This window comes from Schistocerca gregaria, chromosome 1, assembly GCF_023897955.1.
Source record: "Schistocerca gregaria isolate iqSchGreg1 chromosome 1, iqSchGreg1.2, whole genome shotgun sequence".
NCBI classification, from domain to species: Eukaryota; Metazoa; Arthropoda; class Insecta; order Orthoptera; family Acrididae; genus Schistocerca; species Schistocerca gregaria.
This window is the reverse complement of record NC_064920.1, coordinates 1,115,346,304-1,115,372,734: the sequence shown is the minus strand read 5'-3', so window position 1 is coordinate 1,115,372,734 and position 26,431 is coordinate 1,115,346,304. Positions and strand designations below refer to the sequence as shown.

The following is a 26,431-nucleotide window of genomic DNA, read 5'->3' as shown; positions in this document are numbered from 1 at the left end:
TGATCATGTGATGTATCTGACCCCAGGAATGTGTCAATAAAGTTTCCCCTTCCTGGGACAATGAATTCACAGTGTTCTTATTTCAATTTCCAGGAGTGTATTACACAGGGTCAGCGTTTGGAAACCAGAGTGACGTCATCGGCTGATGCGAGGTCTACCGCGTCACGTCTCTCTGCCTGCAGAGTCGCATCTTCGCTCCCCCCCCCCTTCCCTCCCTACCAATTACCGGTGGAGCCCGCATCCATCAGAAGGAGAGGTAGAGGTACACCGCTGCTCACGGGACCCCGGGGCGCCGCTGCTATTGCTCGGTCACGTACGGCCTGCGCCCGCAGCTCTAATTAAAGGAAACTTTTGTGCACCGCACTCCAGATCGTGATGGGAGATTTCTCTTCTGCTCGTGTGCGTGACCGCTGCTGCAGAAAACTGCGTCCGCGTCACGTCTAGGAGGCGAAAGCATTGGTGTACGTGTGCTGCGCCACTGATTACAAATTGGACTAATTCATATTTTCCAAAAGTCCGTTGAATATTTATGTTACTGGAAAAAAGTGACAAACGTTATCCATACTCATACCATACAAATATCACACATGTTAAAGTGAGTCTGTCAACGTTTCCACGATTACATCGCCGACTCAACATCGGTGAAATTTGTTATGGAGATAGCTTGAACTGTAATGAAGAACATAGTGTGCTTAAGAAAGGAAAAAGAAAGTGACCCCTAAGAGGGAGAAGTAGTGAATATGAAGCACGTTGAAATATTAGCAAATTTGTGGCTCGTTTTATAATATACGGGGCGTTCGAAAGTTCCCATTGCAAACTTCTGGGACTTGTAGAATGGAGCGTGTACATACACTCCTGGAAATTGAAATAAGAACACCGTGAATTCATTGTCCCAGGAAGGGGAAACTTTATTGACACATTCCTGGGGTCAGATACATCACATGATCACACTGACAGAACCACAGGCACATAGACACAGGCAACAGAGCATGCACAATGTCGGCAATAGTACAGTGTATATCCACCTTTCGCAGGAATTCAGGCTGCTATTCTCCCATGGAGACGATCGTAGAGATGCTGGATGTAGTCCTGTGGAACGGCTTGCATGCCATTTCCACCTGGCGCCTCAGTTGGACCAGCGTTCGTGCTGGAAGTGCAGACCGCGTGAGACGACGCTTCATCCAGTCCCAAACATGCTCAATGGGAGATAGATCCGGAGATCTTGCTGGCCAGGGTAGTTGACTTACACCTTCTGGAGCACGTTGGGTGGCACGGGATACATGCGGACGTGCATTGTCCTGTTGGAACAGCAAGTTCCCTTGCCGGTCTAGGAATGGTAGAACGATGGGTTCGATGACGGTTTCGATGTGCCGTACACTATTCAGTGTCCCCTCGACGATCACCAGAGGTGTACGGCCAGTGTAGGAGATCGCTCCCCACACCATGATGCCGGGTGTTGGCCCTGTGTGCCTCGGTCGTATGCAGTCCTGATTGTGGCGCTCACCTGCACGGTGCCAAACATGCATACGACCATCATGGGCACCAAGGCAGAAGCGACTCTCATCGCTGAAGACGACACGTCTCCATTCGTCCCTCCATTCACGCCTGTCGCGACACCACTGGAGGCGGGCTGCACGATGTTGGGGCGTGAGCGGAAGACGGCCTAACGGTGTGCGGGACCGTAGCCCAGCTTCATGGAGACGGTTGCGAATGGTCCTCGCCGATACCCCAGGAGCAACAGTGTCCCTAATTTGCTGGGAAGTGGCGGTGCGGTCCCCTACGGCACTGCGTAGGATCCTACGGTCTTGGCGTGCATCCGTGCGTCGCTGCGGTCCGGTCCCAGGTCGACGGGCACGTGCACCTTCCGCCGACCATTGGCGACAACGTCGATGTACTGTGGGGACCTCACGCCCCACGTGTTGAGCAATTCGGCGGTGCGTCCATCCGGCCTCCCGCATGCCCACTTTACGCCCTCGCTCAAAGACCGTCAACTGCACATACGGTTCACGTCCACGCTGTCGCGGCATGCTACCAGTGTTAAAGACTGCGATGGAGCTCCGTATCATTGCTTGTACAGCCCTCTCGCAGTGTCCGGAGCAAGTATGGTGGGTCTGACACACCGGTGTCAATGTGTTCTTTTTTCCATTTCCAGGAGTGTAATATTTTGTATAGGAACCCATATCTGGAAATGTCATTCATAGAAATCACAGAGTGTCAAGTAAATAGGCGCCAGCGCCTGTAAATGTACGGTATTTTATGGACTATAAAACGCTACGGACTACAAATGCATTTTTACCATTGTTACTATTAGACTGCAAGGACAGAGTGAAAAAAAAAGAAAAATTCTTTGTATATAAAACCGAAATGACCTTTAAAATTGCTAAAATCGTCATCTGAACTTCCTTCTTCTTATTCTTCTTCCTCTTCTTCTTCGTCATCATCGTCTTCCTGTTCATATAGAAGATAGTCTTCACTGTCATCGAGAGCGTTACTTATGCCGCAATTCTTGAAAGATTTAACAATAATGTCACATCTCACTCTAGACCTGGACTGTTTTGTCCTCTGACACACTTGTTTGATTGTAGGTCGTTCTAAAGCTTCCTACAAAGTGAATTTAAGTTGAGGTTCATTCATTATCCATTTGTTCCATTCCTCTCTCATACAAACTTTAAATGGTTTATTTATCGAGACATCAAGAGCTTGCACTTGTGAAGAAAGTCCTCCCGGAATAACAAATGGTTCAAATGGCTCTGAGCACTATGGGACTTAATATCTGACGTCATCAGTCACCTAGAACTACTTAAACATAACTAACCTAAGGACATCACACACATCCATACCCGAGGATACGAACTTGCGACCGTAGCGGTCGCACGGTTCCAGACTGAAGCGTTTAGAACCGCTCGGGCAACACGGCCGGCCCGGAATGACAGCAAGGTCTGTATTTCCCTGTCTCAGTCTCTCTCACAGAATTTTTCACATGACTACTAAATTGATGTAGCACAAGAAGAGACCTCTTCTCCAGTAAAGCACCCTTCCTTCTCTCCTACACTCCGTTAATCCATAATTTCCAACCAGCGTCGTCCATCCAGCCGTTATCATGTACGCGACCAACACCTGGCGGTACTTCAAGATTTGGCATTGTTTTGCGCTTAAAATTGATCGTTGGATTAAGTTTACTACCATCAATACAACATGAAAGGACAACAGAGTAGCGCATTTTTTCATGTCCACTTGTTTTTATCGGCTCCCCCCTTCGGAGGTTCGAGTCCTCCCTCGGGCTTGGGTGATTGTGTTGTCCTTTGCGTAAGATAGGTTGAGTTACATTACGTAGTGCGTAAGCCTAGGCACCGATTACCTCAGCAATTTGGTCCCATAGTCCTTACTACAAATTTCCAATTTTACTTGTGTTTCCGCATCTTTCATGGAAATAGTCCTGTTACTCGGCGCAGGAGTTTCATCCATATTCGCAATTTGCCTCAGATCCATACTGGTTTTCTTTCGATGTTGTATAATAAAGCGATGGAAAGATAATATTTTTCTTCCTACTATTGCGGCATTTTCTGAGAATATTTTGGTTTCGATTCGCATGCGAAATACATGCCGCTTTATTAACCTGTAGCTCCAACCAACTCCACCCTTAAAGCCTGATAAGTTCCACTGTAGTGCTAGCATATGGGCGTGTATCTGAATCATTTTTGTATTAATTCCAGTGCCATTTCCACAGTACTTACAAATCCATTTCAACACGTCATCTTCTCGTTTTGGCCATTTTGCAGTCAGTCTTCAATTTGCACATCTAGTCTTCATTTTTTTCAGTTCTTCTTTACTAGCCAGCCAGTCGCGAATGTTTTTTTTTCTGTTGGTGGAGGGCCGAAATGCCTCTCAGTTGCTCTGTTTCCATGTTCTTCTACATATGCTATTACTTTCAATTCATAACCCGCGTTGTATGAATACTATTAAATTTTTTCCATTGCGAAACTAGCTACTAACAAAAATGTTGAACTGTTACCGATAACACAAATTACTTTCAGTTCAAGTTTACTGGCACGGTAGATAAAACGACGCGTCGTGGGATAGGCAGTGTTCTCGGTTTGTAATGGCGGGATGGGAGGGAGACTGTGTTAGCAAACTTGAGACTCCCCGCAACTGATGTTCGTCGCATCGGTGCACTGGTGCTGCCAGTTGACTCCAGGGCTGCCAGATAGAGATAGGTTTCCCGCGGCATCGAATATACAGGGTGAGTCACCTAACATTACCGCTGGATATATTTCGTAAACCACATCAAATACTGACGAATCGATTCCACAGATCGAACGTGAGGAGCGGGGCTAGTGTAATTCGTTAATACAAACCATAAAAAAATGCACATAAGTATGTTTTTTAACACAAACCTACGTTTTTTTTAAAAATGGAACCCCGTTAGTTTTGTTAGCACATCTGAACATATAAACAAATACGTAATCAGTGCCGTTTGTTGCATTGTAAAATGTTAATTACATCGGGAGATATTGTAACCTAAAGTTCACGCTTACGTACTTCTCCTCCGCTGTTCGATCGTGTGTATCGGAGAGCACCGAATTACGTATGGATCCAAAGGACACGGTGTTGGACGTTAGGTACGGCAGACACTGGAACAGCACATTACGTCCACATGCTAACACCTTTTTACTGGTCTTTTTCACGGACGCACATGTACATTACCATGAGGGGTGAGGTACACGTACACATGTGGTTTCCGTTTTCAATTACGGAGTGGAACAGAGTGTGTCCCGACATGTCAGGCCAATAGATGTTCAATATGGTGGCCATCATTTGCTGCACACAACTGCAATCTCTGGCGTAATGAATGTCATGCACGCCGCAGTAAATCTGGTGTAATGTCGCCGCAGGCTGCCACAATACATTGTTCCATATCTTCTCGGGTTGTAGGCACATCACGGTACACATTCTCCTTTAACGTACCAGAGGTGTAAGATCAGGAGAACGGGCTGGCCAATTTATGCGTCCTCCACGTCCTATGAAACGCCTGTCCAACATTCTGTCAAGGGTCAGCCTAGTGTTAATTGCGGAATGTGCAGGTGCACTATCATGCTGATACCACATACGTCGACTCGTTTCCAGTGGGACATTTTCGAGCAACGTTGGCAGATCATTCTGTAGAAACGCGATGTATCTTGCAGCTGTTTGAGCCCCTGCAATGAAGTGAGGACCAATGAGGTGGCCGCCAAGGATTCCGCACCATACATTTACAGTCCACGGTCGCTGTCGCCCTACCTGTCTGAGCTAGCGACGATTGTCCACGGACCAATAATGGATGTTCCGTAGATTCACTGCCCCGTGGTTTGTGAAACCCGCTTCATCGGTAAAAAGGTAGAACTGCAACGCATTCTCTGTTAATGCCCACTGACAGAATTGCAGTCGATGATTAAAGTCATCACCATGTAATTGCTGATGTAGCGACACATGAAACGGGTGAAAGCGGTGACGATGCAGTATGCGTATGACACTACTTTGACTCAGTCCACCGGCTCTCGCAATGTCCCGTGTACTCCTGTGTGGGTTCATGGCAACAGCAGCTAACACACCAACTGCACCCGCTTCTCCTGTGACTGGCCTGTTACGGACCCGTTTGCGTGCTACGACCATACCTGTTGCATACGGTTGGCGGTAGATGTTTTGCAATGTGCGGACGTTGGATGCTCTCTGTCCGCGTACCGTTCTGCATACACCCTGCAGGCTTCAGCTGCATTTCGTCGACACTCGCCATAGATGAGTATCATCTCCGCTTTTTCAGAGTTCGAATGCACCATGGTCACAGTTCCTACAACACTACACTATCACAGAGGTCTGGTAACACAGTGTACTACAGTTGGTCTGCGTGCGGAGACGAATGCAGAATAACAATAGCAGCAAGCGCTACATGCGGACACTGCGACAGCTAGACCAAACCACAACAGTGCACTACAGCCACACTCGTAAACACGGTCGTCATCGTAAACATGTCCCTGCAGATGCAGTCGCTGACTGTGGGCCGTGTTTGTTACAACACGCAACTGAACATCGGAGGTTTCAAGCGTCAACTTTAGGTTACAATATCTCGGGATGTATAGTATGCAACAAACGGCACTGATTACGTATTTGTTTATATGTTCGGATGTGCTAAAAAAATAACGTTGTTCCATTTAAAAAAAACGTAGGTTTGTGTTAAAAACATACTTCCGTGCATTTTTGTATGGTTTGTAAAAACAATTACACTAGCCCCTCTCCTCACGTTCGGTCTGTGGAATGAGTTCGTCAGTATTTGATGTGGTTTACGAAATATATCCAGCGGTAACGTTAGGTGACTCACCCTGTAAATCCATTTTTAAGACTGGCGGAAATTCTAAATCAACACTGAACATTTTTATATTAATTCGCAGTGCAAGAAGCACCTGAGTTTTAGAGTCAATTTTTTGCAGAAAGAAATGCTTCTTATAGTACTAAAATACGGTATTTATATGTAGGGTGATTCCGTGATGACGTTACAAACTTACTAGGTTGATGAAGAAGGAGAAATGTATCAATTTGAGGTGAGGGTTCTGGTTCGGAAACGAACGAGTCGAAAGTTACAAGTGGAAATCTTTGTAATATCGTTGACAGCAGAATATATATACTAGTACCCTTGTTGTTAAGACTGTACAGTGCAGTTGTTGCTAAGATTGTATGGTAGGCAACTTTCAGAGATGATTGTATGGAACAATCTCCAGTAAACATTGGGTTTGAAATGCATACCTTGAAACATCCTCTTAGAAAAATTATACGTGACGGTGCTTAGGCTGTTTAGGTTTTTTTTATTTGTAACACTACCTCTGTATGAAAATCACTGGCTGTGCTGTGTGCAGTCTGTGGCTGGTTGGCATTGTTGTAATACTCGCCATTGTAGCGTTGGGCAGTTGGCTGTTAGCGGCGCGTAGCGTCGCGCAGTTGGAGGTGAGCTGCCAGCAGTGGTGGATGTGGGGAGAGAAATGGCGGAGTTTTGAAATTTGTAAGACTGGATGTCATGAACTGCTATATATATAATGACTTTTAATGATATTAAGGTAAATACATTGTTTGTTCTCTATCAAAATCTTTCGTTTGCTAACTATGCCTATCAGTAGTTAGTGCCTTCAGTAGTTTGAATCTTTTATTTAGTTGGCAGTAGTGGCGCTCGCTGTATTGCACTAGTTCGAGAAACCAAGATTTTTGTGAGGTAAGTGATTTGTGAAACGTATAGGTTAATTTAGTCAGCGCCATTCTCTTGTAGGGATTATTGAAAGTCAGATTGCGTTGCGCTAAAAAATATTGTGTGTCAGTTTAACCACAGTCACATATAATTTTTCTAAGGGGATGTTTCATATGTCGACCCTTAGCCGAGGATACCTCACTGGAATCTTCTGATTTTTTCTTGTAGATTGTGTAATTACTGTAGATATTGTTCATTGCTAGCCCGTAATTGTAGAGAGAATCTCCTTTGTAGTTGCAGTCTTTCATTGTTGTACAGTAAAACAGTTGTGGCATACATGTAGATTAGCAGCAAGTATTTCGCAGCTGCACTTGCAATTAACTAGATATTATTTTCTGTGCTATGTTAATGTGTTCTCTTATTTTTGCTCTTCAAATTGTGCTTTTATGTGTTATCGTGTGAAATATTATGACAATAATGGCTTGTGACAAACGTAATACTAGGCTCCAAAGTAAAATGAGAAAGTAGTGTGTTAGCGCCACCATGTAATGAATTAACTAATGTTCAAAGTAGTAAGTTTGTAATTGTGCGTAGGGAAATGGAGCGGGCTGCAAATAATGGTGTAGGAAGTGAAACAATTAGTGAACAGGGAAGCATTATCGATCTATCGGTTGGCAACAGCTCGCCTCAGGATTCCGAAATGACAGGACACAATCTTGCAAATACTGTAGATTCAGGTTTTGCGTCCTCGCCGTCTTCTCATATAAGTCAACACACATTTTCTGCTTTGCAAAATGCGAATATTGCCGGTTCAAATGCATTGCCGAATAGCACTGAGGAACATGTTTCAGACACCAGTGCATTGTTATTACAATTAATGCAACAAATGGGAAAAAAGCCTTCAAAAGTTAGACACAATGGAACAAAATCTTCAAAAGTTAGAGACAGTGGAACAAAATCTTAAAAAGTTAGACACAATGGAACAAAATCTTTAAAAGTTAGACACAATGGAACAAAAGCTCCAAAAGTTAGACACAATGGAACAAAAGCTTCAAAAGTTAGACTCAGTGGAACATACACTTGAACAAACACGCGAAGATCTAACTACTGAGTTGCATAAAATCGAATCGAAATGTCAAAAAGTCTCTAATGACGTAAAAACACAAATTTGTGAGCATTTCCAACCTATTTTTTCGCGGCATGAAAATACATTACAGAATCACGAATCAGCCATAAAAGAACTGCAAACTATTGTTCATGAAAATCATGAGACGTTGCAAGCTAAAATTGGCTCAGTTGCATCTACCGATTCGGTTACGCAACTTGCAAAAACTCAGCAAAACTTAAAGGACACAGTAGATACAATTTCAACACAAATGGATACTCTGAAATTTGGTTCAGAAAAACACACTGAGGAAATAAGTACACTATCGGAGAAAGTAGCCGAACTTTCGGATCAGTTCATTAACTTATCTGCAAAGGTAGATGATGATCTGAATGATACAGAAGAGTGAGAACAAATTAGGAAATTCAAACAAAATCAGAATCAAATTAATACGCAACACCAAAGAGAAATCTGTGAAGTACAAGATCAGCTGACACAGGTAATACAAGAATTACGTATTTCAGAGGACTCTCGCGCTCCAACACGGGAGGAGGGACTTAGAAATACGGAAAAGCCACAAAATAGTAACACAGGGCATTTCGAAAATTATGAAAGAAATTGGCAAGGTGCACCGAATTTTGAGATGGAACCGCCGACACGACGTAACAATGACCGATATGCTACCCGCCGACACGATGATTTTGACTATAAGCTGTTCATTACTACACGTAAATTCAAAACATTTAAGAATTCTGGCAACGACATTCATCCACAAGCGTGGCTCCATCAATTCTCTCATTGTTTTCCTCCAAACTGGTCATTAGAGCACAGATTAGAATTTATGTGTGGCTACTTGGAGTATGAACCAGCTGTAAGAATGCGATCGGTCATTCGCGATTGTCACAGTGAAGGAGAATTTTATCATCCCTTCCTCTCAGCATATTGGTCTCAAGCTACACAAGACCGAGTAAACCATAGCATCATAATGATGAAACATTTCGAACAATCTGAATTTTCCAGTCTTGTGAAATATTTTGAAGGCATGTTGCCTAAGAATCAGTAACTGTCAAACCCATACAGCCCCTCAGAACTCATCCGCATTTGCTTAATCAAATTACCTGAACATTTACGACATATTATTTTGGCAGGACGTTGCAAAGACGACATTCCAACCGCACAACGCTACAATGGCGAGTATTACAACAATGCCAACCAGCCACAGACTGCACACAGCACAGCCAGTGATTTTCATACAGAGGTGGTGTTACAAATAAAAAAACCTAAACAGCCTACTTACAACCTGAGTAGCTATGAGCACTTGTTCATCTTCGCTATTGTCAAACATATCTCCTCTATGAACAAATGTTCATGGTTGTTGTATGCATTTTATAGCCCATGTTTACTAAACATTTGTCTTGTTTTGGTCCATACTACCACCTTTAAAGCTACCTACCCTACAATCTTAGAAACAACAGTAACATTTCATGTATTCCACTGTCAGAGATATGAGAACGGTTTTCGCTTGTAATTTCCGACTCGCTCGTTTCTGATAGAGCGACCCTTACCTCAAATTGTTACATTTATCCGTCTCAAACATCCTTGAAAGTTTGTAACATCATGACGTAATCACCCTGTGTATACATGCATTTAGAGGCTCCGGCGCCTATAACTTTGGCGCTCTGTAGTGTCACTGGAAGACGTTTCCAAACCTGGGTTCCTGTCCAGAATATTATGTACCCACTCCCCTCTACAAGTCCTTGAAGCTTTAACGGGAATTTCTGAACACCCTGTATAGCTACTTGAGTAGCACAATACATACATGCGTGTTCCTACACATGGCCCTCCGCAAACACCGCTCGACAACAACGATGCAGGTGCCGGGCCGTTGGAGTGGGGAGGGGTGATGGTGAGAAGGAGGGAGCACAAATCATGAGCTTTGGTTACCTGAACAGGTGTACACTTTAGGGCAGCTGACATCATTGCACACACAACAGCTTACTTACTCAACACCACTCACCATTAAAAAAAAAATATATTAATACGCTAACACAGCTTCAGCTAACACAGCTTCAGCTAACAGCTAAATCCAAATAAAGGCAATTTCCTTATGGCAGTAATTTTTATTGACGTCCAAAAGTCTAACTGTCCTATAGCCGAACGTTTTTGTTTGATAAACTACCATCGGTTTTGAATAGCTAATAACTAAGAGACTAGTAATATGTGAATAGTGGATGAGCCCACAACAGATAAATCGTGTCTGTACACGTTTGTCGAGCAGTATTTGCTTTGCTTGTGATGCAGTCGTTCCTGTGTAGACGCATGTGCATGATTGTCATATTAACAAGATAGGAGCCATATAATATTAAGGTAGCGTGAGAAGACAAGCAGAGTAGGTGGGTCAATGAATCAGCCGAATGCTATCGGGTACAAAGGCCCCCACTGTGTATGCACTCTTTTGAGAACTACAGACGTCGTGGCATATAAACTGTCAGGGTGTTAGGCCTGTCCATATAAGAAGCCACATCAAAATCTAGATCCTGCAAGTACGGAAGGGAGCAGGAAGAGGAAGTGACTGCAACACAGGACCATACACGAGAGTGGCCACAGAGGATGTAAAGCAGAAACAGAGAACTGCACTGCCTACAGAACGGACCCCAATTACCCAGTACATCAGAGGACAAATCAGACATATGAAGTTTAATATACCTGTTCAGATTTATGTACCGAGCAAGATGGCGCAGTGGTTAGACATTGGACTCGCATTCGGGAGGACGACGGTTCAATCCCGCGTCCGGCCATCCTGATTTAGGTTTTCCGTGATTTCCCTAAATCGCTCCAGGCAAATGCCGGGATGGTTCCCTTGAAAGGGCACGGCCGACTTCCTTCCCTAATCCGATGAGACCGATGACCTAGATGTCTGGTCTCCTTCCCCAAACAACCCAACCCCCCATTTATGTAGTTAAAAGTAACACACCTTTTGTTGTAACTGACTGTAATTTAAATTTTGTATACAGGTAAGTGTAGAGAATACACGCCAAAGGCCTTGCCGCAGCGGTAGCACCGGTTCCCGTCAGATCGCCGAAGTTAGGCGTTGTCGGGCTGGGCTAGTACTTGGATGGGTGACCATCTGGTCTGCCGAGCGCTGTTGGCAAGCGGGGTGCACTCAGCCCTTGTGAGGCGAACTGAGGAGCTACTTGACTGAGATGTAGTGGCTCCGGTCTCGGAAACTGACATACGGCCGGGAGAGCGGTGTGCTGACCAGGTGCCCCTCCATATCCGCATCCGATGACGCCTGTGGGCTGAGGATGCCATCGCTGCCTACCTTTGGGCCTTCATGACCTGTTCGGGAGGAGAGTGTATACATACTAATTATATAAAATTACACTTCTTTTGCTGTAACTCGATTTCAATTTATACATATATAACACGCAAAACTCACAGTTGTCACTGATATTTGTAAACCTTGGTTGGTTGTATGGTATGAAACTAAAACCAATAAATAATTTTAAAAAATAATAAGAAAGGTCATGAACTGGTGTAGTGTGGAAACACGTTTAGCTAAGACACTGCTTCGGATGTAACTGTGAAGAGCTTGCGGAGCACTGCAAGGACCCAAAGCGTGGCAATAATAATGTTCGGTGCAATATATGAGAAAATTGGTGTGAAATTGAAAATTACAAAATAATGGAAGACATCATCTCATATGACTCGTAACTATTCTCGGAGTTGCAGGGAACGCAAGTCAGAGGAAATCTCGCTTCGAAAGGAATCCAAAGAGACTGAAAAGTCCAGTGTCGAGCGAACGTGGGAGCTAAGGCAGCGTCGAAAACAATTAAAGAATAAAACGGCGCAAAGCATTACATAGCTGGCGCATCGAGCATAGAAAGGCCAACGACACTCCAAACTTGAGATTTATTTGTTCTATAAGCGTTGTACTACTCTGTGTCACCATTATATTACAGAGATAATTACAGTACATATTAATTCGAAACACTTGCTATGATTTTTGCCCGACGATTTTATATGAAGTTTACGGCACGGACTCGAAAAGAGCACAGAATTTTTTTCCATTTTGATGTTTATCTCATGTACTTACAAACCATTTCAAGACAATATTGTCTCATCTTCAGATACCTGAGCCGTAACTTATCTGTGGAGCGGTTAATGTGTCGGCTCTTTCTGGTGCCCACACTTTGCCACCGTGTGACTGCTCGCGATCGCCTATTTAGGCGCGCGCGGAAGGATTCGAAGGAGAGTTGGGGCGCAGCGAGACACTGTGGAAGATACCGAGATAGAGTAGTGACCCTGTTAATCGCAGTCGTTGCAGTACTGTTCGTGCCATGGTCGGTGCCGTGCAAGAACGCAGTCTTTTTTTATTTTTATATATAATGCACCCGCATTGCATCCTGTCACCGTGCTAAGACTTTTGTCTGGTGCTGCCACCTTCAGCTGTGTTAACTCTGATGGGTAAGCTGTTTATTCATCCAGGACCATTCTTGTTCGATTAACTGTTGAATGGTTCTTTGTGACTTTCGCGTTTAGCTGTGGTACGTCAAGTCTGCTGTCGCGTTTTGTGTGTGGGAAAATGGTTCAAATGGCTCTGAGCACTATGTGACTAAACATGTATGGTCATCAGTCCCCTAGAACTTAGAAATACTTAAACCTAACTAACCTAAGGACGTCACACACATCCATGCCCAAGGCAGGATTCGAACCTGCGACCGCAGCGGTCGCGCGGTTCCAGACTGAAGCGCCTAGAACCGCTCGGCCACATCGGCCGGCTGTGTGTGGGAGTTCCTCGCCCTGTAGGTGCCGTTTTGCTTACAAATACTGTCTGTTTCCATTGCATAATTTCTGTGTCTAAGTTACCGAAGCTGTGCAAATTGTTCAAACTGTATAGAGCTCGCCTCTGGGAAATTTTGCGGGAGTAACATCTGTTTATTTAAAGCCCAATTCCTGGTAAGTTCTATTATCGCAACTGTCATAAACTCTGTTGTGCTGTTTGAAGTATGCTGTACTGAATAGCAGCGTGTGTAGTCTTAATTGTGATTCAGTCAAATTAAGTGGTTCAAATGGCTCTGAGCACTGTGGGACTTAACTGCTGAGGTCATCAGTCCCTGACCCCTAGAACTTAGAACTACTTAAACCTAACTAACCTGAGGACATCACACACATCCATGTCCGAGGCAGGATTCGAACCTGCGATCGTAGCGATCGCGCGGTTCCAGAGTGAAGCACCTAGAACCGCTCGGCCACCACGGCCGGCTCAGTCAAATTACCGGTAACGGTTGCTCTCGCAGTATTTGTTTACATACTGGTTATCTCTGGTCAACTGTGTGTGCAAGTAGCTCAAATTATGCAATGCCGTTTCAGTTGTAATTTTAAAGGAGTAATTTTATGTCAATTCTATGATGAGCTGTGGTTTTACTGCTTTGCGCACTGTTGCAGTATTTCAATAAGCCTCCTGCTTAAATCATTTGATGGCTAAATTTGCAATGTCAATGTCTTACGTACTTTAAACTAATGCAATTTGCTTTAAGAACTTCGGGCTTATTGACTGTTTGCAAGGCTGCACGTTTATGTGTGATTTAACATCTTGCATGCAAAAGATTGACTGGCTTCACATTTGGCGTAAAACGGTCCATGTTCTAATTGTGTGTTTGGTGTGTTATAGACGGAACTTTTTTGAATAAACAGTAAGTTGTAATAATATCGCCTCTGTGCTGTTACCAGTGTTGGTTGTTTTGATGCCTATTAAATAAAGTTAGTTGTTGGGAATTCTCTATGGACCCGGTCCTTTCACTTGCCGTAGCTTTGACACCTGTTAGGAATGTACCAGTACCTACACCACAAAAACCCCATATGTGATCGTCTACGTTACAATCATCATTTTACCTACAGATATTAATCAACTAATCATGAATCAACGCACATACGAGCAAAACGTGACGTAGTAGTCTAATGAATATTACAGATACAATAGCTGTGGCATTTGCAGGAAATAATGCCATTTATATAAAATATTACTTATAGTCTATACAAGTGCAAACATATCTCCAAGAAACACATATGACAACAATACACAGAATTATCAGAAGAGATTGTGATGGTAAGTTCCTAAGGGACAAACCTGCTGAGGTCATCGATTCCTAGGCTTGCACACTACTTAATCTAACTTAAACTAACTTACACTAAGGACAACACACACACACACCCATACCCGAGGGAGGAGTCGAACCTCCGACGGGGGGCCGCGCGAACCGTGACAAGGCGTCTAGACCACATGGTTAGCATCGCGTGGCAGAATGGATTCTAAATGGGAGAGCAAATCAAAATGCCGTAGTACGGTCTCAATTGTCACAGTACTTAAAAGAGACAGTAAGAGGAGACTTATAATGGAATATTATTGCATAGAACGAAGGGGAGTCTCCTAAGCAGCAGAAAAATATCGTGACCGTATAATGCAGCAGGAAGGCTTCCTAACCCCCGTAAACGTTTCGAGTCATTTAGCTGCAGCAGATGAGAGACGAATTCATACGTTTCTGGCTCTTAAATAACCACCAAATAGTGCGCTAGTATGTGGATTTACGTCAGTATTGAGGTGTGTACATTTACCTAGACTGAGATAAATTGCACGTTAATTAGCCACACCCGCAGTTTCCTCGGCGCAGAAGATGCTATTAGTACTCGTGAAGAACTGCAAGTACCTGGCATTGTTTGCCGTTTCGCATTCGCTATTCATAACATACGAAAAATTGAAAAAATACTATTTCGGTATCGTGTCAATTAACTGTAAAATAAAAAATAAAAAAACTTCTCATCGATGCGCCTGGCATGTTTCAAAATAAACACATCTGAATTTATGTACATGACAGGAGGCAAACATATCTATCTTGACTACTACTACTACTATTACTACTACTGCTACACTCATCTTCAGAACGAAATAGAACACATTGAACGACAAGAAGTAGGACGTTCATATTCATAGGAGGTGTACATTAGTATTGTAAGTAGGCTGTTTAGGTTTTCATGTTGGTAACGCCATGTAGCACTCTATATGAAAATCACTGACTGTGCTGTGTGAAGGCAGTGATCGGTTTGCATTGTTGGAGTAATATTCGCCATTCTAGTGTTGGGCAGTTGGCTATTAACAGCGCGTAGCGTTGCGGAGTTGAAGGTGAACCGCCAGCAGTGCTGGATGTGGGGAGAGAGATGGCGGAATTTTGAGAGCGGACGATTTGCACGTGTGTCCATCAGAAAGAGTAAATCTGTAATATTGGATATCATAGACTGATATATATATTATCCTCGGAGAGGCCACTCCGAGGATGTATAGCAGAAACAGAGAACTGCATTGCATGCAAAACGGACCCCAATTACCCTGTGCATCAGAGGACAAATCAGACATATGAAGTTTAATATATCTGTTCAGATTTATGTAGTTAAAGTAACAAACCTTTTGTTGTAACTGACTGTAATTTAAATTTTGTATACAGGTAAGTGTAGTGAATACACGCCAACGGCCTTGCCTCAGTGGTAACACCGGTTCCCGTCAGATCGCCGAAGTTAAGCGCTGTCGGGCTGGGCTAGCACTTGGATGGGTGACCATCTGGTCTGCCGAGCGCTGTTGGCAAGCGGGGTGCACTCAGCCGTTGTCAGGCAAACTGAGGAGTTACTTGATAGAGAAGTAGAGGCTCCGGTCTGGAAACAGACATACGACCGGGAGGGAGGTGTACTGACCACATGTCCCTACATATCCGCATCCAGTGACGCCTGTGGGCTGAGAAATCCGCGACGGCCAGTCGGTACCTTTGGGCCTTCATGTATACATACTAATTATGTAAAAATTACACTTCTTTTGCTATAACTGGATTTAAATTTGTTCATATGTTGTTGTTGTTGTTGTTGTGGTCTTTAGTCTTGAGACTGGTTTGATGCAGCTCTCCATGCTACTCTATCCTGTGCAAGCTTCTTCATCTCCCAATACGTACTGCAGCCTACATCCTTCTGAATCTGCTTAGTGTATTCATCTCTTGGTCTCCCTCTACGATTTTTACCCTCCACGCTGCCCTCCAATACTAAATTGGTGATCCCTTGATGCCTCAGAACATGTCCTACCAACCGATCCCTTCTTCTTGTCAAGTTGCGCCACAAACTCCTCTTCTCCCCAATCCTATTCAATACTTCCTCATTAGTTACGTGATCTACCCATCTAATCTTCAGCATTCTTCTGTATCACCACATTTCGAAAGCTTCTATTCTCATCTTGTCCAAACTATTTATCGCCCATGTTTCACTTCCATACGTGGCTACACTCCATACAAATACTTTCAGAAACGACTTCCTGACATTTAAATCTATACTCGATGTTAACTAATTTCTCTTCTTCAAACACGCTTTCATTGCCATTTGTTCATATATAACACGCAAGACTCAGTTGTTGCTGATATTAGTAAACTATGGTTGGTTGTATGGTATGAAACCAAAAGCCAATAAATAATTAAAAAAATTAATAAGCAAAGTTATGAACTGGTGTAGTGTAGAATCGCGTTTAGGTAGGACACTGATTCGGATGTAATTGTGAAGAGCTTGCGGAGCACTAGAAGGACCCAAAGCGTGGCAATAATAATGGTCGGCGTAATATAAATGAAAATTGGCTTCAAATTGAAAATTGCAAAATAATGAAAGGCATCGTCTCATATGACTCGTAACTATTCTCGGAATCGCAGAAAACGTAAGTCAGAGGAAAACTGGCGTCGAAAGGAATCCAAAAAGTGTGAAAAGTCTAGTGCCGAGTGAACGTGAGAGCTAAGGCACCGCCGGAAAAAAATAAAAAAATAAAACGGCGCAAAGCATTACGTAGCTGGCGCATCGAGCATAGAGAGGCCAACGACACTCCAAACCTGAGATTTATTTGTTCTATAAGTGTTGTTCTACTCTGCGTAACCATTACATTACATGAATAATTACAGTACATATTAATTCGAAACACTTGCTATGATTTTTGCCCGAAGATTTCATAAAAAATTTGTGGCACGGACTCGAAAAGTGCACAGAATTTTTTTCCAATTTGATGTTTATCTACAATCCATTTTAAGACAATATTGTCTCATCTTCAGATACCTGAGCCGCAGCTTATCTCTGGAGCTGTTAATGTGTCGGCTGTTTCTGGTGCCCACACTTTGCCACGGTGCGATTGGTCGCGATCGCCTATTTAGGCGCGCGGAACGATTCGAAGGAAAGTTGGCGCAGCAGCGAGACACGGTGGAAATCACCGAGAGACAACAGTGACCCTGTTCAAAAATGGTTCAAACGGCTCTGAGCACTATGGGACTTAATTGCTGAGGTCATCAGTCCCCTAGAACTTAGAACTACTCAAACCTAACTAACCTGAGGACGCCGCACACATCCGTGCCCGAGGCAGGTTTCGAACGTGCGACCGTAGCGGTCGCGCGGTTCCAGACTGTAGCGCCTAGAACCGCTCGGTCACTCAGGCCGGCGTGACGCTGTTAATCGTAGGCGTTGCAGTACCGGTCGTTCTATGGTCGATGATGGGCCGTGCAAGCCCGCAGTTTTTTTATTTTATTTCTTTATTTTGGGTTTGGGTTGAGCCCGGAGATTGTCTTGGCGGAGTACGAAAGCAGTGTTCGTGAATGGAGAACGTGGCGTGACACTTCATGCTGATAGCAGAACTGCGGTCTCGCTACGTCTGGAGGGCAGTGTAGCTGTGCAGAGGCCTGAATGCACCCGCATTGCATCGTGTCACCGTGCTAAGACTTTTGTCTGGTGCTGCCATCTTCAGCTGTGTTAACTCTGATGGGTAAGCTGTTTTCTCATCCAGGATCATTCTTGTTCGATCAAGTGTTGGGTGGTTCTTTGTGACTTTCGCGTTTAGCTGTGGTACCTCAAGTCTGCTGTCGCGTTTTGTGTGTGGGAGTTCCTCGCCCTGTAGGTGCCGATTTGCTTACAAGTACTGCGTGTTTCCATTGCATAATTTTCTGGGTCTAAGTTACCGAAGCTGTGCAAATTGTTCAAACTGTATAGAGCTTGCCTCTGGGAAATTTTGCTGGAGTAATATCTGTTTATTTAAAGCCCAATGCCTGGTGAGTTCTATAATGTCTGTTTTGCTGTTTGATGTATGCTGTACTGAATAGCAGCGAGTGCAGTCTTAATTGTGATTCAGTCAAATGACTGATAACGGTTGTTCTCCCAGTATTTGATTACATAGTGGTTATCTCTGTTCAACTGTGTGAACAAGTAGCTCAAATTATGCAATGCCATTTCAGTCGTGATTTTATGTCAACCATATGATGAGCTGTGGTTTTACTGCTTTGCGCGCTGTTACAGTATTTCAATAAGCCTCCTGCTTAAAACATTTGATGGCTAAATTTGCAATGTAAATGTCTTACGTGCTTTAAACTAATGCAATTTGCTTCAAGAACTTCGAGCTTATTGACTGTTTGCAAGGCTGCACGTTTATGTGTGATTTAACATCTTGCATGCAAAAGTTGGCTGGCTTCACAGTTGGCGTAAAACGGTCCATGTTCTAATAGTGTGTTTGGTGTGTTATAGACGGAACTTGATGTTCTCTGAGCCGGCTGGGCTGCGCCCCACGCGCTACTGCGTGACCAGTACAACTAAGTGAGTAAAGTGAGTAGAAGGCTGCTACGTTTGAGAGGTACTGTAATTGATGAATGTATCCTACCTGAAATAAATTATTTTCTGATTTAAAACTGTAGAATCTAAATATAATTTTTGGTGTTTTAGACTATTCAAAAGATTTCAAACCTTTCGCAGCCTCCAGGCTTGTTAATCCTCTGTCAAATAATTTTGTCTAAAGTATTTGCATTGCACTAGTAGAATATCTGTAAAATCTTTGTTTAAACTTCTTGCTTTTTTTTTAAAAAAAAAAAGTATGCTTCTCTTATATTTGCATCTACGTTTTGTGGCAAGCAAAAGCAAAAGTTCCAAGTTAAAAAAAATTCTTTAATTGACGGAAGTCGCTGTCTTAAATTAAAACATACGTTCTTAAACGTTCCGCTTGTTGCTTTGCGAGAGTTTTCTGAATTTTTGACTTTATGTATTATTTGAATAAACAGTAAGTTGTAATATGCTTGCGCCTCTGTGTTGTTACCAGTGTTGGTTGTTTTGATGCTCGGTAAATAAAGTTTGTTGTTGGGAATTCTCTATGGACTCGGTCCTTTCACTTCCCGTAGCCTTGAGACCTGCTAGGAATATATTGTAATGTTGTTGCTTTAATTTGTTATGTGAAAGCGGTGCTGATAGACAATAAAAGAGGGTTAAAAGCTGTGAGCTATCTGAGGAAGTTAACGTTGCATTACTGAGCAACTGTTTCACCAGTCTAGCTTACCAAATTTCCAACCAGACTAACATTAATTATAATCTTTTAATAGTCATACGAAAACCGGTAATACATATATAAAAAAGAGAATTTAATAAAAATAAATAAATCAGTTTATATTTGGAAATTTATTTTAACATTGATCCTTGAAATTTCAGCATATTAAACTTGAGTCATAACTAAGCTGGTGCCTTATTTAGGATTGTAAAAATGTGAGTTTGTAATCTTATGGAACACATCAAATAGGGAGCCAAGATTGGGAGACTGCATACAACACTACATTCATAAAATAACACACGACGAACATTGAAACATATGTAAGAGGAAATTGACCACAACCAACCGATTCAATTTTCACCCAAAGAAGTAACGTTCGTAGCGCAATCCTGTCCGTCATGTAATTACCACACCCTGGTATACTAAATTCATACTAACTCTCTGTGAAATCTTCCCTAAAAGAATAGCTGAGAGCTACTTTGATGATTACACCACATGCTTCACGTGGTTAACTTGCTTTACACAAAGAGTGTAATGCCACAATAATTTTGATAATTAAAATAAATTAGATCGAAAAGCAATTTACAAAAGAAAAACCTCGAACTGGTTACTATCGTCTTACTATTAACCTGATGGGTCAAACAATTGTATAAGCACGTGGTACTGGTCTCACGAAGTACACCCCACGTGGGTTGAGCATAAAGAAAAGTTGCTATATTGAAAAATATTGTTAAGGCGAGACGTTATAATCTCACGCACATTCGCATTTAAGATTGATGATCTTAGTTAGAGTTACTGATCAACACGTGGTTCCACTTTACTCACAAACTAGTGACAAAGCAACTACTGTAAAATAATCTGAAGTTCGCACTCGAAATACACTGCGTTGCAACTTAAGATAACATTAGATATTTTAGAGCTAAACCTGAAATAAAGTTGATTAAATTTTCAGTTAGGCTGAACTTAAGAAATCCATTGTCCTGCGGACTTAGCAGACACGCGCTTAGCCGGAGATCTTACCACTTCAGACGCTCGCCGCGGACAGACTGACCTGCGCTCCTACTGAGCGTGCTTCCCGATACAAAACGGAAGTGACCAGAGGGGCAGCTTCCTATACCAACATGACAAGGGACGGACAGAACCATACTAAGGATAGAAACCTCTTTGCTTTTAGAAAGCATAGCTACCTGTTCCGACGTTGGTCCTACTGTTCTCTAGCAGACAGGCTTGTCTGCTACCCTCAAGCATGCAACTAGAAATACATTTGCTCATTCATCCTCTCACACAGAAGGGAAGGGGGATGACAGTATCTTATCATATACAGTACATAAAAGAAAGCGGATGTAGGTTCCGTATGAGACTGTGTGACATGAATTGCATATAAACTGTGTTTTAAAGTGTAGTAGTGTGACAGATCGTTCTTGTTTATGTGGAAAAGTAACACTGCTCAGTCTCCTCCCAGATAGTCAGAAACACCACAGTGAATTTAGAAGAGGAATTTGTGCCGTAAATGGCAACAGATTTAAGAAATTAACATGAAAGGAATCCAACAGAGACCTTTCAATATCAGTAACTACACCACAAAAATCTCATATGTGATCGTCTACGTTACATCATTGTACCTACAGATATTACTCAGCTATTCATGAATCAACGCAGATACAAGCAAAACGTGACATAGTAGACTAATAAAATATTACAGATACAATAGCTGTGGCATTTGCAGAAAATATTGCCATTTGTATAAAATATTACTTGTGGTCCATACAAATGTCAACATATATCCAACAAACACATATGACAACATTACACAGAATTATCAGAAGGGATTGTGGTGGTAAGTTCCTAAGGGACCAACCTGCTGAGGTCATCGGTCCCTAGGCTAACACACTACTTAATCTAACTTAAACTAACTTGCACTAGAGACAACACACAAACCCATGCCCGAGGGAGGACTCACACCTCCGACGGGGGCAGCCGCTCGAACCGTGAAAAGGCGCATTACACCACGCGGCTGAAGGAATTGTAAATGGGAGAACAAATCAAAATTACGCAGTACGTTATTTGTCACTGTACCTTAAAAAGACAGTGAGAGGAGACTTATTATGGAATACTATTGCTTCGAACGAAGGGGAGTCTCCTAAGCAGCAGGAAAATATCGTGACAGTGTAATGCAGCAGGAAGGCTTCCTAACCCACGTAAACGTTTCGAGTCATTTAGCTGTAGCAGATGAGCAACGAATTCACACGTTTGTAGCTCTTAAATAACCACCAAATAGTGCCCTAGTATGTGCATTTACATCAGTATTGAGGTGTGTACATTTACCTAGACTGAGATAAAGTGCACGTTAATTAGCCACATCCGCAGTTTCCTCGGCGCAGAAGGTGCTAATACGATTCGCTGTGAAGAAAATATCTGGCATTGTATGCCATTTTGCATTCGCTATTCATAAAACACGAAAAAATTAAAAAAATACTATTTCGGTGTCGTACAGTCAACTGTAAAATTAAAAAAAAAACTTCACTTCGATGCGCATGCCATGTTGCAAGAGGAATTATATACACGACAGGAGGCAAACATTTCTATCTTGACTACTACAACTGCTACAGTCATGTTCAGAAAAAACAGAACACATTGAACGATAAGAGGTAGGATGTTCACATTCATAGAACATGTACATTAGTATGTTCTGCAAAAATGAGCGGCATTTGAACCATCTCGGCCCGCGGGTTCAACGGCAGATTTGATATAGCGCCGCAACACCAGCTGCTGGTAAAATGTGCGTGCGGCTCTCGTTGGGGCTGCAGACTGAAGGTAATGGATCAGTGTGACTTGGACAGACGTGCGGCGTGCCTTGCAGACGTATGAGCAAATCGTACCGTTAAAACAGTGAGTTTGAAAGAAAGCGCATTTTTGACATGAGAGAATGTGATGCATCCATTCGGGAAATTGTTGCTCGTGTGGAACCATGTGTTTCGGCTGTGCAACGGGTGTGTGCAGAATGGTTCACGGAAGGCCGTAGAACACAACGAGATGGGTCAGGTCGCACCACCCTTACCACCCCCGAAAGGAGCTGCACCTCGTCCGAATGGCATTGCAACACAGATCTGCGTCCTCCTCGGCTCTGGCGCAACAATAGATCAGTGTAACACATCGTACATTATCAGAGGTGACAGTCCACCGCCATTTATCACAGCACGGATTACGTGCGTGTCGTCCACTTCTCCGCGTATCTTCGACGAATGTGCAGGAACATGGTAGACTGCAATGGTGTTTGGAGCGACGGCATAGGGTACAGGAATGGCATCAGATAATCTTTTCGGACGAATCCGGGTTCTGTTTGTTTGAAAATGATGGTCTCATTTTGGTTCGCCGCATACCTGGGGAGCGGCATCTCAGTGACTGCGTTCACACAGGACGTACAGCGCCAATTCATGGAATTATGGTGTGGGGTGGTATTGGGCACAACCAAAAATCACAGTTGGCGCGTGTCCTGGGCACTATGACCTGTGTGACCTACGTGAATGACATCCTACGAAACGTAGCCACACTACTTCTGCACAGCAACCCAGCCGCCATCTTTCAGCAAGACAATGCACGACCACAAGTTGCTGCACGAACACGTGCCTTCTTGGTGTCAAAAGATGTCAACCTTTTTCCCTGGATTGCCAGATCATCAGACTTGTCGCCAGTCAAAATATGTGGGATGTGATGAAACGACAGGGCTGCACTGTGAACCAATGCTCATCACCACAGATGAACTTTGGGACCAGGTGAATGCAGCATGGATGGCCATTCGCGCCTTCTACGCGTTGATGCTATCACGCATAGAACAAGTTATCAGGGTCCGTGGCGGACCCTGTGCCTTCTACGCAACAAGACACATGCTGAATCGAGGTGACTGAAATGCTAGTCATTTCTGCTGAGCATACTAATATACATGTCCTGTGATTTTGAACGTCCTGTCCCTATTCGTTCAAGGGGTTCTGCTTTTTTCTAAACGTGATTGTACTACTACTGTTGCCACTACTCCATGAAGTCCCTCTACTATTTCATGAAATCGTAACTTGGCTGAAAATGGTTCAAATGGCTCTGAGCACTATGGGACTTAACACCTGAGGTCATCAGTCAACTAGACTTAAAACTACTTAAACCTAACTAACCTAAGGACATCACACACATCCGTGCCCGAGGCAGGATTCGAACCTGCGACCGTAGCAGCAGCGCGGTTCCGGACTGAAGCGCCTAGAACCGCTCGGTCGCAACGGTCGGCAAATCGTAAGTCAGAAACTACTAGAGATAGCGCATCGTTCTTTCTTATAAGATGTTTAGCAGCTCTCAACGGTTTTCACTGTCATGCCAAAATTTTAATATGTGCACGACTCACAGCTCGTAGTCTGAGGCGCCTTGCTACGGTTCGCGCAGCTCTCCCCGTCGGAAGTTCGAGTCCTCCCTTGGGCATGGGTGTGTGAGTTTTCCCTAGCGTAAGTTAGTTTAAGTTAGATTAAGTAGTGAGTAAGCCTAGGGACCGATGACCTCTGCAGTTTGGTCCCATAGGAACTTACCAATAATTTCGCAGTAAATCGAAGAGATATTCGATTTCGGCCCTTGTACGTATCAACATTGCTGTATCAACAGCTCTGATTGCTTCATTGAGTCGTGCACGAATGGTAGCAATGTCACTGATTGGTGCTATGTGCACGAAATACTTGACGTAAACACCTAATATGATGTCTAATAGCGAGACATCGGAAGAGCGCTGAGGCCACATCCACCTCTCAGGGAATGTGCCATTTCAATTAAAGGGGGGGGGGGGGAGGGGGGGTGCAAATCGTGCTGGTAGATGACAGAAGGTTGCAGGTCTTAGAACTACGACTGTTAATACTTTTGAAAGTATCCGAGGATCCGATGTATCGATATTAAAAAAAATGACATCCACATCTACATACATACTCCGCAATCCATCATACGGTGCGTGGTGGAGGGTACCTCGTACCACAACTAGCATCTTCTCTCCCTGTTCCACTCCCAAACAGAACGAGGGAAAAATGACTGCCTATAGGCCTCTGTACGAGCCCTAATCTCTCTTATCTTATCTTTGTGGTCTACCCGCGAAATGTAAGTTGGCGGCAGTAAAATTGTACTGCAGTCAGCCTCAAGTGCTGGTTCTCTAAATTTCCTCAGTAGCGATTCACGTAAAGAACGCCTCCTTTCCTCTAGAGACTCCCACCCGAGTTCCTGAAGCATTTCCGTAACACTCGCGTGATGATCAAACCTGCCAGTAACAAATCTAGCAGCTCGCCTCTGAATTGCTTCTATGTCCTCCCTCAATCCGACCTGACAGTGATCCCAAACGCTAGAGCAGTACTCAAGAATAAGTCGTATTGGTGTTTTATAAGCGGTCTCCTTTACAGATGAACCACATCTTCCCAAAATTCTACCAATGGACCGAAGACGACTATCCGCCTTCCCCACAACTGCCATTCCATGCTTGTCCCACTTCATATCGCTCTGCAGCGTTACGCCCAAATATTTAAACGATGTGACTGTGTCAAGCGCTACACTACTAATGGAGTATTCAAACATTACAGGATTCTTTTTCCTATTCATCTGCATTAATTTACATTTATCTACATGTACCTAGTTTATCGGCTCTCGATATATGGAAAAAAGTATGGATATATTGGTGGGAAAATTATCAACTTTCCTCCCTATAATATTGTCGGCTGTACATTATAAACATACTGCCCGTTTTTGAGCTGCATGTTTAAGTTTTGATGTATTATTAGATATTCTGTACATCAACAAGCTAGCAGTCTAGTTATCCTCCTTAGAGCAAGAACTAGAAGGAAAACGGTGCACGTCCACGCTTAGTGGTAATCACTTTGCTAACAATGGTAACTGCATGTAAGTCGCACAGTAAAAGGTCTGTCTTTCGGTTTCGTCACATATCGAATTTGCCCGGAATACTCCATGTCGACCTCTCTGTTTTTCGTTTTTTCTTTCTTTTTCTTTTCTGCAAACATTAGCGACCTAGCAGTTGTAGTGTCATATTTGCTTGGTGAAGTTAAACGTTGCAGTTTCTTTGGTAGCGTCAAGCGCCGTGCGTTGTTTACTTCAGCATTTCCCCTCTCACGTCTACGCCCATCACAAAGACCGATATTGTCATTTACATTTCTGTTCGTCATTTTCAGAAACTATTCTTGAAGAATGCCGAGGTGAAGAAATAGCACTCTAGCTTCATCAGAAATTATTTTTTTCTTGACGTAACTTCCATGCTATTTCTTCACATCGGAAATCTTGTTATTCCATTCACACAGTCACCCTCTCAGTGCTATCGGACTTCTCCTTTGTGCCTTCTATACTTGCTTCACACAGTCAAAGGGAAAGACTGGACGTGATGAAAGCTCAAAAACTTTTTGAAGGATATCATCTTTACGCCAGTAACTGTTATAAGATTTTATTACACACTATTGCAATTTCGGCCTTAGGCCATTATCAATGCTGATATTACGGCTTTAAGACATGTCAACGTAATGTAAGCTGACACATTTGTATGTCCTTGTCAATCTTGTTGAAAAATGATTTTTTAACAGGATTGACAAACGACATACAAATGTGTCAGCTTACATTACGTTGACATGTCTTAAAGCCGTAATATCAGCATTGATAATGGCCCGAGGCCGAAATTGCAATAGTGTATAATAAAAATCTTATAACAGTCACTGGCGTAAAGATGATGTCCTTCAAAAAGTTT

At 43.2% G+C, this 26,431-nt stretch overlaps 2 pseudogenes; both read left to right on the top strand.

Annotated features, from left to right (window-relative positions):
• The first annotated feature begins 11,345 nt into the window (after positions 1-11,345).
• Positions 11,346-11,463, top strand: LOC126289985 (5S ribosomal RNA; annotated as a pseudogene).
• Positions 11,464-15,830: 4,367 nt separating this feature from the next.
• LOC126287515 (5S ribosomal RNA) lies at positions 15,831-15,948 on the top strand (annotated as a pseudogene).
• The last annotated feature ends 10,483 nt before the right edge of the window (positions 15,949-26,431 follow it).